Source organism: Ipomoea nil, unplaced genomic scaffold (genome assembly GCF_001879475.1).
Source record: "Ipomoea nil cultivar Tokyo-kokei standard unplaced genomic scaffold, Asagao_1.1 scaffold0319, whole genome shotgun sequence".
NCBI lineage: Eukaryota > Viridiplantae > Streptophyta > Magnoliopsida > Solanales > Convolvulaceae > Ipomoea > Ipomoea nil.
The window spans coordinates 1554684-1564557 of NW_017616747.1; positions in this window are offsets into that span (position 1 = coordinate 1554684).

Consider the following 9874-nt stretch of genomic DNA (forward strand, 5'->3'; position numbering starts at 1 on the left):
CCACTGACTGAGCTCGTCAAGCGGTGTGTAGGGTCGCAGTCCCCAAAAGAGGATCACAGTCCACCGACTGAGCGCGTCAGCGGTGTGTAGGGCTGTGATCCGCCGTTGAAACTATCGACGGTCTATACAATTGGCTGCGGTCAATTCCTTCATGCTGCGGTATGAGGTAGGGTGCTGCGAGGCCGTGTTAATGCTATATGAATTAACCCTCATGTTTGGGGCATGCGATTGGTCCCGCGGCGCCACCAAAGTGTACTTGTGTAACAAGGATGTTGATTGAATGATGATGTGAATGATATGAAAGTGAACTGTGACCTTAGATATCTGTATTTATGATATTGTCTCTATATAATAGATTATCGTTATTTAATGTGTTTATCCCTATCTGTCGAGTCTAATCCTGGTTTTAAAAGTTAGAGTCTCCTAAGTATATATCTTCCTGCTTCAAAATGGTTTTCCTATATATATATATATATATATATATATATATATATATATATATATATATATATATATATATATATATATATATATATATATATATATATATATATATATATATATACCTATATTGTATTTCAACGCGTTGGAGTGGGTTACCTGCATCGTTGTCTGAACAGATATATTTGGCTTTCAGGCACAGATGAGTAGACCCCGGAGCACGCTAGATATCTTAAGCGTAGATTGGTTAGTTTTCCTTTCGGCCTACGTGCCATGATAATATATTGACAATGCTTTAAGGATATTTAGTTAGTACAGCCTGTGCATCTGAGTTCTCCAGCTCAGATGTGGCATAGCACCCCGCGCATTTATGATTAGTAATGCTCTGTTTTGGGATTTAATAAGAAATTACCTTTATTATATAAGTTTTAAAAAGTTTCAAAAATCTGGGGTGTTATAGATGGTATCAGAGCCTAAGTTTGACCGTAGGATAAAACTCTTAAGACCGGACTTTAGGACATTAAGCTTGAACTCTAGGAATTTAAGTACATAGGATTCAGGAAACTTAGGACACGCGGTGAGATTGTGAGTTTATCGTCTCTTTTTATAGGTCTCACATACTTGTCCCTCATTCCCTATGCTTGCCCTAATGGTTGTGACATCCTTGCATACTTTTACCTGATTTGTTGCATGACACTCTTTGATTACTAACGATTTATCTCGGCATGCTAAGACTTGATAAGCTATTGATTTCGTCTAAATGTCGTACTTGGTTATTCACTTAAACATGAAAATTGGATTATGCCTCTAATTGATTTACCTATAGATCGTGTAGGGAACTGCATATTGTTGCTTAACTATTTGATCAAACGTGCGTTATTTGAATATCTGTTATTTGATAAAGTATTTTGGAACTTGCAATTGGTAATTTTATTTGGCATATAATAACTCACTTTTCCTAATCATAATTGACCAATTACCTTGATAGTTAACTTACTAATAGCTCAATAAGTACTTACATAAGTTGCGTGGAGGAAAATTTTGGGGAACATAGCTTTAATTAGGGAGGGGAAGAATGGGGTGTGTGATCCTTATGATATCTAGTTGAAGTCTCCCGTGTTCCTTATGTGATTTCTTGAGATTTTCCATGTATCCAAGTCTCTTTTGTTGTTCACACGAGTGTGGAATTCTTTGGACTTGAGTTTGTGCGTTCTCGGGGCTTTCCCGAAACGATTCCTTCTACACAGTCACGTTCTAGTGTGGCCTTGGCAGGAGGTCGACCACCCACCACGTGCCCACTGCCACGTTCCAGTGGGGACTTGACAGGCGGTCGACCGCCCACCTCGCGCTGGTACGGTATGTTTTCTTGACTTCTCGTTTTATTGATCCATTGTGCATTTGTGTGTCTTCCTTGATACTTCCCATGTGTTTAACATGTAAATAACAATCTAATGCTTGAACATAAAAGTCGAATTATCTTTCTAAATTGATTTGTTTATAAGTTACATAGAAATTATAGGGACTAATTCTATTTCTAGAAATCTAAATCATCGGGTACATTGCGTACTAAGTTTTGACCCGAAAGACAATCCAAGCGAGACCGGGAGAAATCCGAGGAACCTAAACCAAGTGGTCATCCAGAAATTATCCTTGGAAAAATATATTTCATCCGCAAACCATCTTAAAACTATCCCTCTAGACTTTGGTCCATGTTGCATAATAGACCACAAGCTTCCAATGCCTCGTTTAGAACCCTTGACTACTAAGATAAGGACCCCCCCTTAAACAAACCTTTATACATAAATAGGTATATCACTACTACTCTAAATATATTTCCTTAAATTTCTATTTTATATATATATATATATATATATATATATATATATATATATATATATATATATATATATATTTATTTATTTATTTATTTATTTATTTATGCACGCAGCACGTTCCTAAAGTATGTAGTAAATCCCAATTACACTTGTATGCTACACGCAATTATTATTATTATTATTATTATTATTATTATTATTATTATTATTATTATTATTATTATTATTATTATTATTATTATTATTATTATTATTTTCATTATTATTACACCCTAGCCCTAATCACCTTGCCTAATCCTAAATATTCCATGGTTGCGTCATATACGGTACGTCGCTATCGATATATATATATATATATATATATATATATATATATATATATATATATATATATATATATATATATATAAACTTGTGAGCCTATAGAACATCCCCTTATTCATACGTATTCATATAAATTGTTACAGTCATATTATATACAATAATATCCCTAGCCCCAAACCATACACATGTACCCTAGCTATAATAATCTTATATGCATCTATGAGTTTGCACTTAGCATATCCTAACCCTGAAATATCATTCCGTACAAATTACATCACTCTTATATATATACATACACATATCCTGAGATAGCACTAATTCTGCTTTTCCCCCTCGCATGACCTCCCTGTTACCATTCCTACCTTCCCTAAATAATTAAAAACTTTAGCCTCATCATCAGGTCATCAATTAATTTAGGAATTAGCAATCGAGGGTCTTCAATCCTAAGTTGTTTAGGTATTCGGGGCTTCTAGAGGTAAAAGTTATGCCTACCTAAAATCTATTTACCACCGAGATAAAACTAATTTTCCTAAGTGCTTGTGCGATCAAATTCTGTCAAGATTTCTCAAGATAAACCTTTTAGCACTTGTGAACCTAGGCTATCTTACTCGTAATTATTAAAGAATATTTGTATGCAAATCGCATGCTCCAATTATAAGTGGAAATTTATATTTTCATAGGTATTGCATGTCAAATCACATAGCTCGCATGTTTATGTTAAAACACATACTTACACGCATTCATGTATATATATACAAAGCATGTTAGACAAAACTGTATGTTCTAAGGCATCCCACTATGCATATATACAATATTGTTAATCACAAGCGATCTGCATATAAGTGCCAATACTTGTTATATAATCACCCACCATTGTCCATGGTATACTAAATAAAGACCCCAATTCTATTAATTTATTTACCCCATAAGAAGCAAGAACCTTCCTCCTAATTACTTACAATCTTTTCCTAAAAATCTGATTTTCACTATTTGAATAGTTGTTATATGATTTATGACCTTCCTGAATTTATGTGACAAATGTTTGGTTATACCACGATATTGAGTACATGAATTTAATTGTTAATCATGCACTAGTTTAACATGTTGAATAATACATATATGTGCTTTATGACTCCATAGGACTAGTTATTATTTAAGACTCAAAATAGGTTCACATGCCTTCATACTCTAAGCCTATAGACTTAAGAAATTACAAATTTAGCATAATTACGACTATGTACATACAGGCATGCCAACTTGCAGGTTCCGCATATAACATAATAATTAATTACCATACGTGTAGACTTGTTATTTTGTAACTATGAGTATTTGGTATAACCTGCTAAGCACAATGATTAGGCATCGATCCTACATATATGGCATTTTGGCTCGCGACATGCTACACTACATATTAAACGTTTGCATCCATTCGTAAATGAGGATTCGCCTGTGTTGGTATATGTGCATATGTGCTTTATAATAGTTATGTGGCTATCTGAATCTGCACTCGCGTGGTATTTGCCTCTTATTTAGGTACATAAATAATTATATGTTCGGTGCAACTTGTGATCCTATGTGTTAAATCATCATAAATCAATCAAACCATGAACATGCCGTGTGTAAGACTTCTATGTTATGTTATCACGCATCCATAAAATTTACATAATGTGAGTTGCATATTCATAACCTTATTAATTGGTGCATTTTGCTAGCACAATAGTTAGGCTTAAACCCAGTAAATTTATATGTGCATATGTATATATTTCTCATATAATATTTTCCTTATGTGCTACTATACTAATTCGGGCTCTTAACCCCAAAATGATTTCTAAGCTTCGGGGACGAAGCTTCCTGTAAGGGGGGGGGGGAGTGTAACACCCCGTGTTACGGCCTTCAATCACGAATTAATTATTTAATTAATTCCGTTAGTAATAATTAAAAAGGATTTAATTTGATTAGGATTCCCTTTAATTAATTAATGTGGTCCACCATGGATTGTGGACCCTTGCCTAAACTAGAGTTTTAAGTCCATTAGGAATAAAGAGGGTAAACCATTTACTAGTCGGATTCTAATTAGGAATCCTAGACCTATATATCTATTAGGAATAAAGAAAGTAGGCCTTTATTATTTAGATTATGATTAGGATTCTTGATTCTATAAATAGGGGATTAGAAAACAATTAGAACCCTTACCACCCATAGTTATATTACACGAAAATATTCCCGGGAGATTCCCCACCACCGAGCCTAGGGAGATCAAGCGGATGGAAATCTTAGAGAAGAACCCTAATAGCCAAGGGAGGATTGATTAAGGTTAAGAGGTGACCCATGTCTCAACAAAACCTATTTTCTTTGCTATAATCTTTTTCTTTGGCTCCTTCTATATGCTTGTGTCTTGATGAAATCTTCTATGATAAATATGATATGATCTTGATAATTGATAAGATGATTTTCTGTGTGATCTTGATGATGATAAGAGGATCTTGATGATTGTGTGATGTTCTTGATAAATCTTGATGTTTCTTGATATTAAAAGATGAACTATGATCTTGATGATTTAAATATGATTAGAGCCCTAGGTTGAATCGTGAATTTCGTATTGGAATATTCTTGGTATATTTGGGTGGGAATTCACATGTTCGGGTGTTGATTATGTTTAGAAGTCATGATAGGTTGTGTTCTATGTGATTCTTGCTTTTGATCCGTTAATTGTCTACGTGGTGTTGTCATTTGCATTTAAAAGTGTCTAAGCATGGTTTCGGGTTTCACGGAGGATCCTGGGACTCATATTTTGGAAAAAGAGTCAGTGGGGGGTAGGTGGGGGTAGGGGGACCCGCCACCAACCCGCTGCCAGTTTTAACGCCACCGGCAGCGGGCAGCCAGTGGGCAGACGACTGCCCGCCGGGCACCCGCTGCCCGGAGGTTCCTCGCTGGCGGGTGGCCCTCTACCCGCTGGGATTTGCCCACTTTGGGACTTCGGCTTCCCCGATTGATGTTCCCCAACCCCCGTGGTGTCCTAACGGACTCCGTTTGTCGTGCATGAGTCTAGTTGATGTTTCGGGTACCGTTCATAGGATAAAAGAGTCTCGTATATTGCATGCTAGTTGAATCGGTAACCCGTTTGCCTAGGAGGAAGATGTATGAACCCTTAGGACTATTCTTAGTATGTGGATAATCACGCATAAGTTTATTTATATGTTTTCCCCCTTCCCTATGTGCTAATATGTGTTTACTATGTGTTATGTGAGCATGATACCCCAATTTGGTTCCGATCAAATTGGTTATACATGAGCTGCGGTTTGTTATCTTGGCTGCGGTCAAACTGGTTACTCATGAGCTGCGGTTCATTCTCCTGGGTGCAGTCAGTGACTCAATTCTAGGCTGCGGTCCATATGGGCCTCGTGTGCTATGGTCCACCGACTGGACGCGCCAGGCGGTGTGTAGGGCCACTAGCCCTAGGAAAGTCATAGTCCACCGAATGAGTTATCAGGCGGTCTGTAGGGCTATGGTCGGCTGCAAACCACCGAGTGTATGTGCCAGCGGTGTGTAGGGTCGTAGTCCCCAAAGATCATTACCCACCGAATGAGTCCTTCAGGCGGTGTGTAGGGCTTTGATCAGCTACGACCCACCTACTGAGCTCGTCAAGCGGTGTGTAGGGTCGCAGTCGCCAAAAGAGGATCACAGTCCACCGACTGAGCGCGTCAGCGGTGTGTAGGGCTGTGATCCGCCGTTGAAACTATCGACGGTCTATAAATTGGCTGCGGTCAATTCATTCATGCTGCAGTATGAGGTAGGGTGCTGCGGGGCCGTGTTAATGCTATATGCATTAACCCTCATGTTTGGGGCATGCGATTGGTCCCATGGAGCCACCAAAGCCTGTTTGTCATGATGATGTGAATGATATGAAAATGAACTGTGACCATAGATATGTGTATTTATGATATTGTCTCTATATAATAGATTATCGTTATTAAATGTGTTTATCCCTATCTGTCGAGTCTAATCCTAGTTTTAAAAGCTAGAGTCTCCTAAGTATATATCTTCCTGCTTCAAAATGGTTTTCCTATATCTATATATATATATATATATATATATATATATATATATATATATATACCTATATTGTATTTCAGCGCGTTGGAGTGGGTTACCAGCATCGTTCACTGAACAGATGTATTTGGCTTTCAGGCACAGATGAGTAGACCCCGGAGCGCGCTAGAGATCTGAAGCGTAGATTAGTTAGTTTTCCTTTCGGCCTGCGTGCCATGATGATGTATTGACATTGCTTTAAGGATATTTAGTTAGTACAGCCTGTGCATCTGAGTTCTCCAGCTCAGATGTGGCATAGCACCCCGCACATATATGATTAGTAATGCTCTGTTTTGGGATTTAATAAGAAATTACCTTTATTATATAAGTTTTAAAAAGTTTCGAAAATCTGGGTGTTATAATTAGAGCCCTAGGTAAAATTGAGAATTTTATATTGTGATATTCTTGGTGTATATTTGGGGGGAATTCGCATGTTCGGGTGTTGATTATGTTTAGAAGTCATGATAGGATGTGTTCTATATGGTTTCTTTCTTTTGATCCATGAATTGTCTACGTGGTGTCGTCGTTTGCGTTTAAGAGTGTCTAAGCTTGGTTTCGGGTTCCACGGAGGATCTCGGAACTTGTATTTTGAAAAGGAGTCAGTGGGGGTAGGTGGGGGTAGGTGGGGGTAGGGGGACCCGCCACCTAACCGCTGCCCGAAGAAACGCCGCCTGCAGCGGGCAGACGACTGCCCGCCGGGCACCCGCTGCCCGGACGATCATCGCTGGCGGGTAGCCGGCGGCCACCCGCTGGATTTTTCCCACTTTGGGACTTTGGCTTCCCGGTTGATGTTCCCAACCCGCGTGGTGTCCCAACGGACTCCGTTTGTCGTGCATGAGTCTAGTTTGATGTTTCGGGTACCATTCGTAGGATAAAAGAGTCTCATGTATTGCATGCTAGTTGAATCGGTAACCCGCTGGCCTAGGAGGAAGATGTATGAACCCCTTAGGACTATTCTTAGTATGTAGATAAATACGCATAGGTTTTATTTATACGTTTTCCCCCTCCCTATGTGTTTATGTGGGTTGCATGTGCTTGCTACGTGATATGTGTGCATGACTCTTGGCTGCGGTCAAACTAGTTACTCATGAGCTGCGGTTCATTATCCTGGATGCGGTCAGTGACTCGCTTCTAGGGCTGCAGTCCACCTCATTGGCCTCGTGTGATGTTGTCCACCGACTGGACGAGTCAGGCAGTGTGTAGGGCCACTAGCCCGAGGAAAGCCATAGTCCACCGAATGAGTTCTTCAGGCGGTGTGTAGGGCTATGGTCGGCTGCGATCCACCGAGTGTATGTGCCAGCGCTGTGTAGGGTCGTAGTCCCCAAAGATCATAGTCCACCAAATGAGTCCCTCAGGCGGTGTGTAGGGCTAAGATCAGCTACGACCCACCGACTGAGCTCGTCAAGCGGTGTGTAGGGTCGCAATCCCAAAAGAGGATCACAATCCACCTACTGAACGCGTCAGCGGTGTGTATCGACGGTCTGTACAATTGGCTGCGGTCAATTCCTTCATGCTGCGGTATGAGGTAGGGTGCTGCGGGGCCGTGTTAGCGCTATATGCGCTAACCCTCATGTTTGGGGCATGCGATTGGTCCCGTGGCGCCACCAAAGTGTGCTTGTGTGACAAGGATATTGATTAAATGATGATGTGAATGATATGAAAGTGAACTGTGACCTTAGATATGTGTATTTATGATATGATTGACTATAATTGTTGAATGTGCTTACCCCTATCTGTCGAGTCTAATCCTGGTTTTAAAGTTAGAGTCTCCTAAGTATATGTCTTCCTGCTTCAAAATGGTTTTACTATATATATGTATATATAATTACCTATATTGTATTTTAACGCGTTAGAGTGGGTTACCAGCATCATTCGCTGAACATATATATTTGGCTTTCAGGCACAGATGATTAGCTTCCGGAACGCGCTAGAAGAACTCGGATTAAATAGTTAGTCTTTCCTTTCGGCCTGCGTGCATTGATGATGTAATGTCAATATTTGAGGATAGTTAGTTAGAATAGCCTGTGCATCTGAGCTCTCCAGCTCAGATGTGGCATAACACCCCCGACTCTATGTTTAGAATGCTTCATTTGATATCTATTTAATAGGAATTGCTTTCGTATTATAAGATCAAAAAGTTTTAAAATTTCGAGGTGTTACAGATGGTATCAGAGCCTAAGTTTGACCCTAGGACAAGACTCTTAAGACCAGACTTTAGAACATTAGGCTTAAACTCTAAGTATTTAAGAACATAGGACTCAGAAATCTTAGGACGCGCTGTGAGATTGTGAGTATATCCGTCATCACGTAACCCTCCCTCACTCTACCCTACGTTTAAATTAAAGAACTCCCCATTCGCTTATCGCATCAAGGTAAGGGTGCAACACTCTAACTCGACATTACTGCAAATATTGGCTCAGTAGATCAGCAGCATGGCACCGAACAGGAGACAGTCAAGAACTCCGGAACCCGCCGCACACGATCCCCTGGCACAAACATTACAACAACTAACACAAGTCGCCCAGGCACTAAGCGACATAGCTCTCCGCAACAACAGACGACCACCGCCTCCACCAAACGCCAACTCAGAAATCGCTCGACAAGTTTCAAATCATCGACCACCCACTTTCTCGGGAGAAGAAGATCCCGCAATCCTCGAGGAATGGATTCGGACCTTCGACAAGATTCTAGGATTGGTAGAATGCCCAGAAGAACGTCATGTAGAGATAGCCTCATTCTACTTTGGACACGAGGCAGACCTTTGGTGGATCCACAAAGGGCCCACTTACAGACAAGAACCAGGGTTCAATTGGGAAAACCTAGTGAGTGTATTAATCACTAGCTACTAATCTATTCTTATAAAGCTAATCCTAATAATAATCATGGATGTTTGCATAAAACAATTTAAAATAAAGCAAAGCAGCAGATTTGTGAAACAGTAAAGAGAAGATGAGATTCCTGGGTTTCAAATATTTAATCACTTAGTGCCAAATCTACGGTTTATATTAAATCTGGGTTCATATGAGTGTGAGGATGCAAAGTGGTAAAGAACTACTCCCGTAGTCCCTAACACTAGTGAATATTCACTCCATGGTATAAACACCTAATAAAACAAGAACATGCATCATAATAAATCCCTAACTACTACCATCTCCCGATGTGCAATAATCAAGAATTAAACTCTT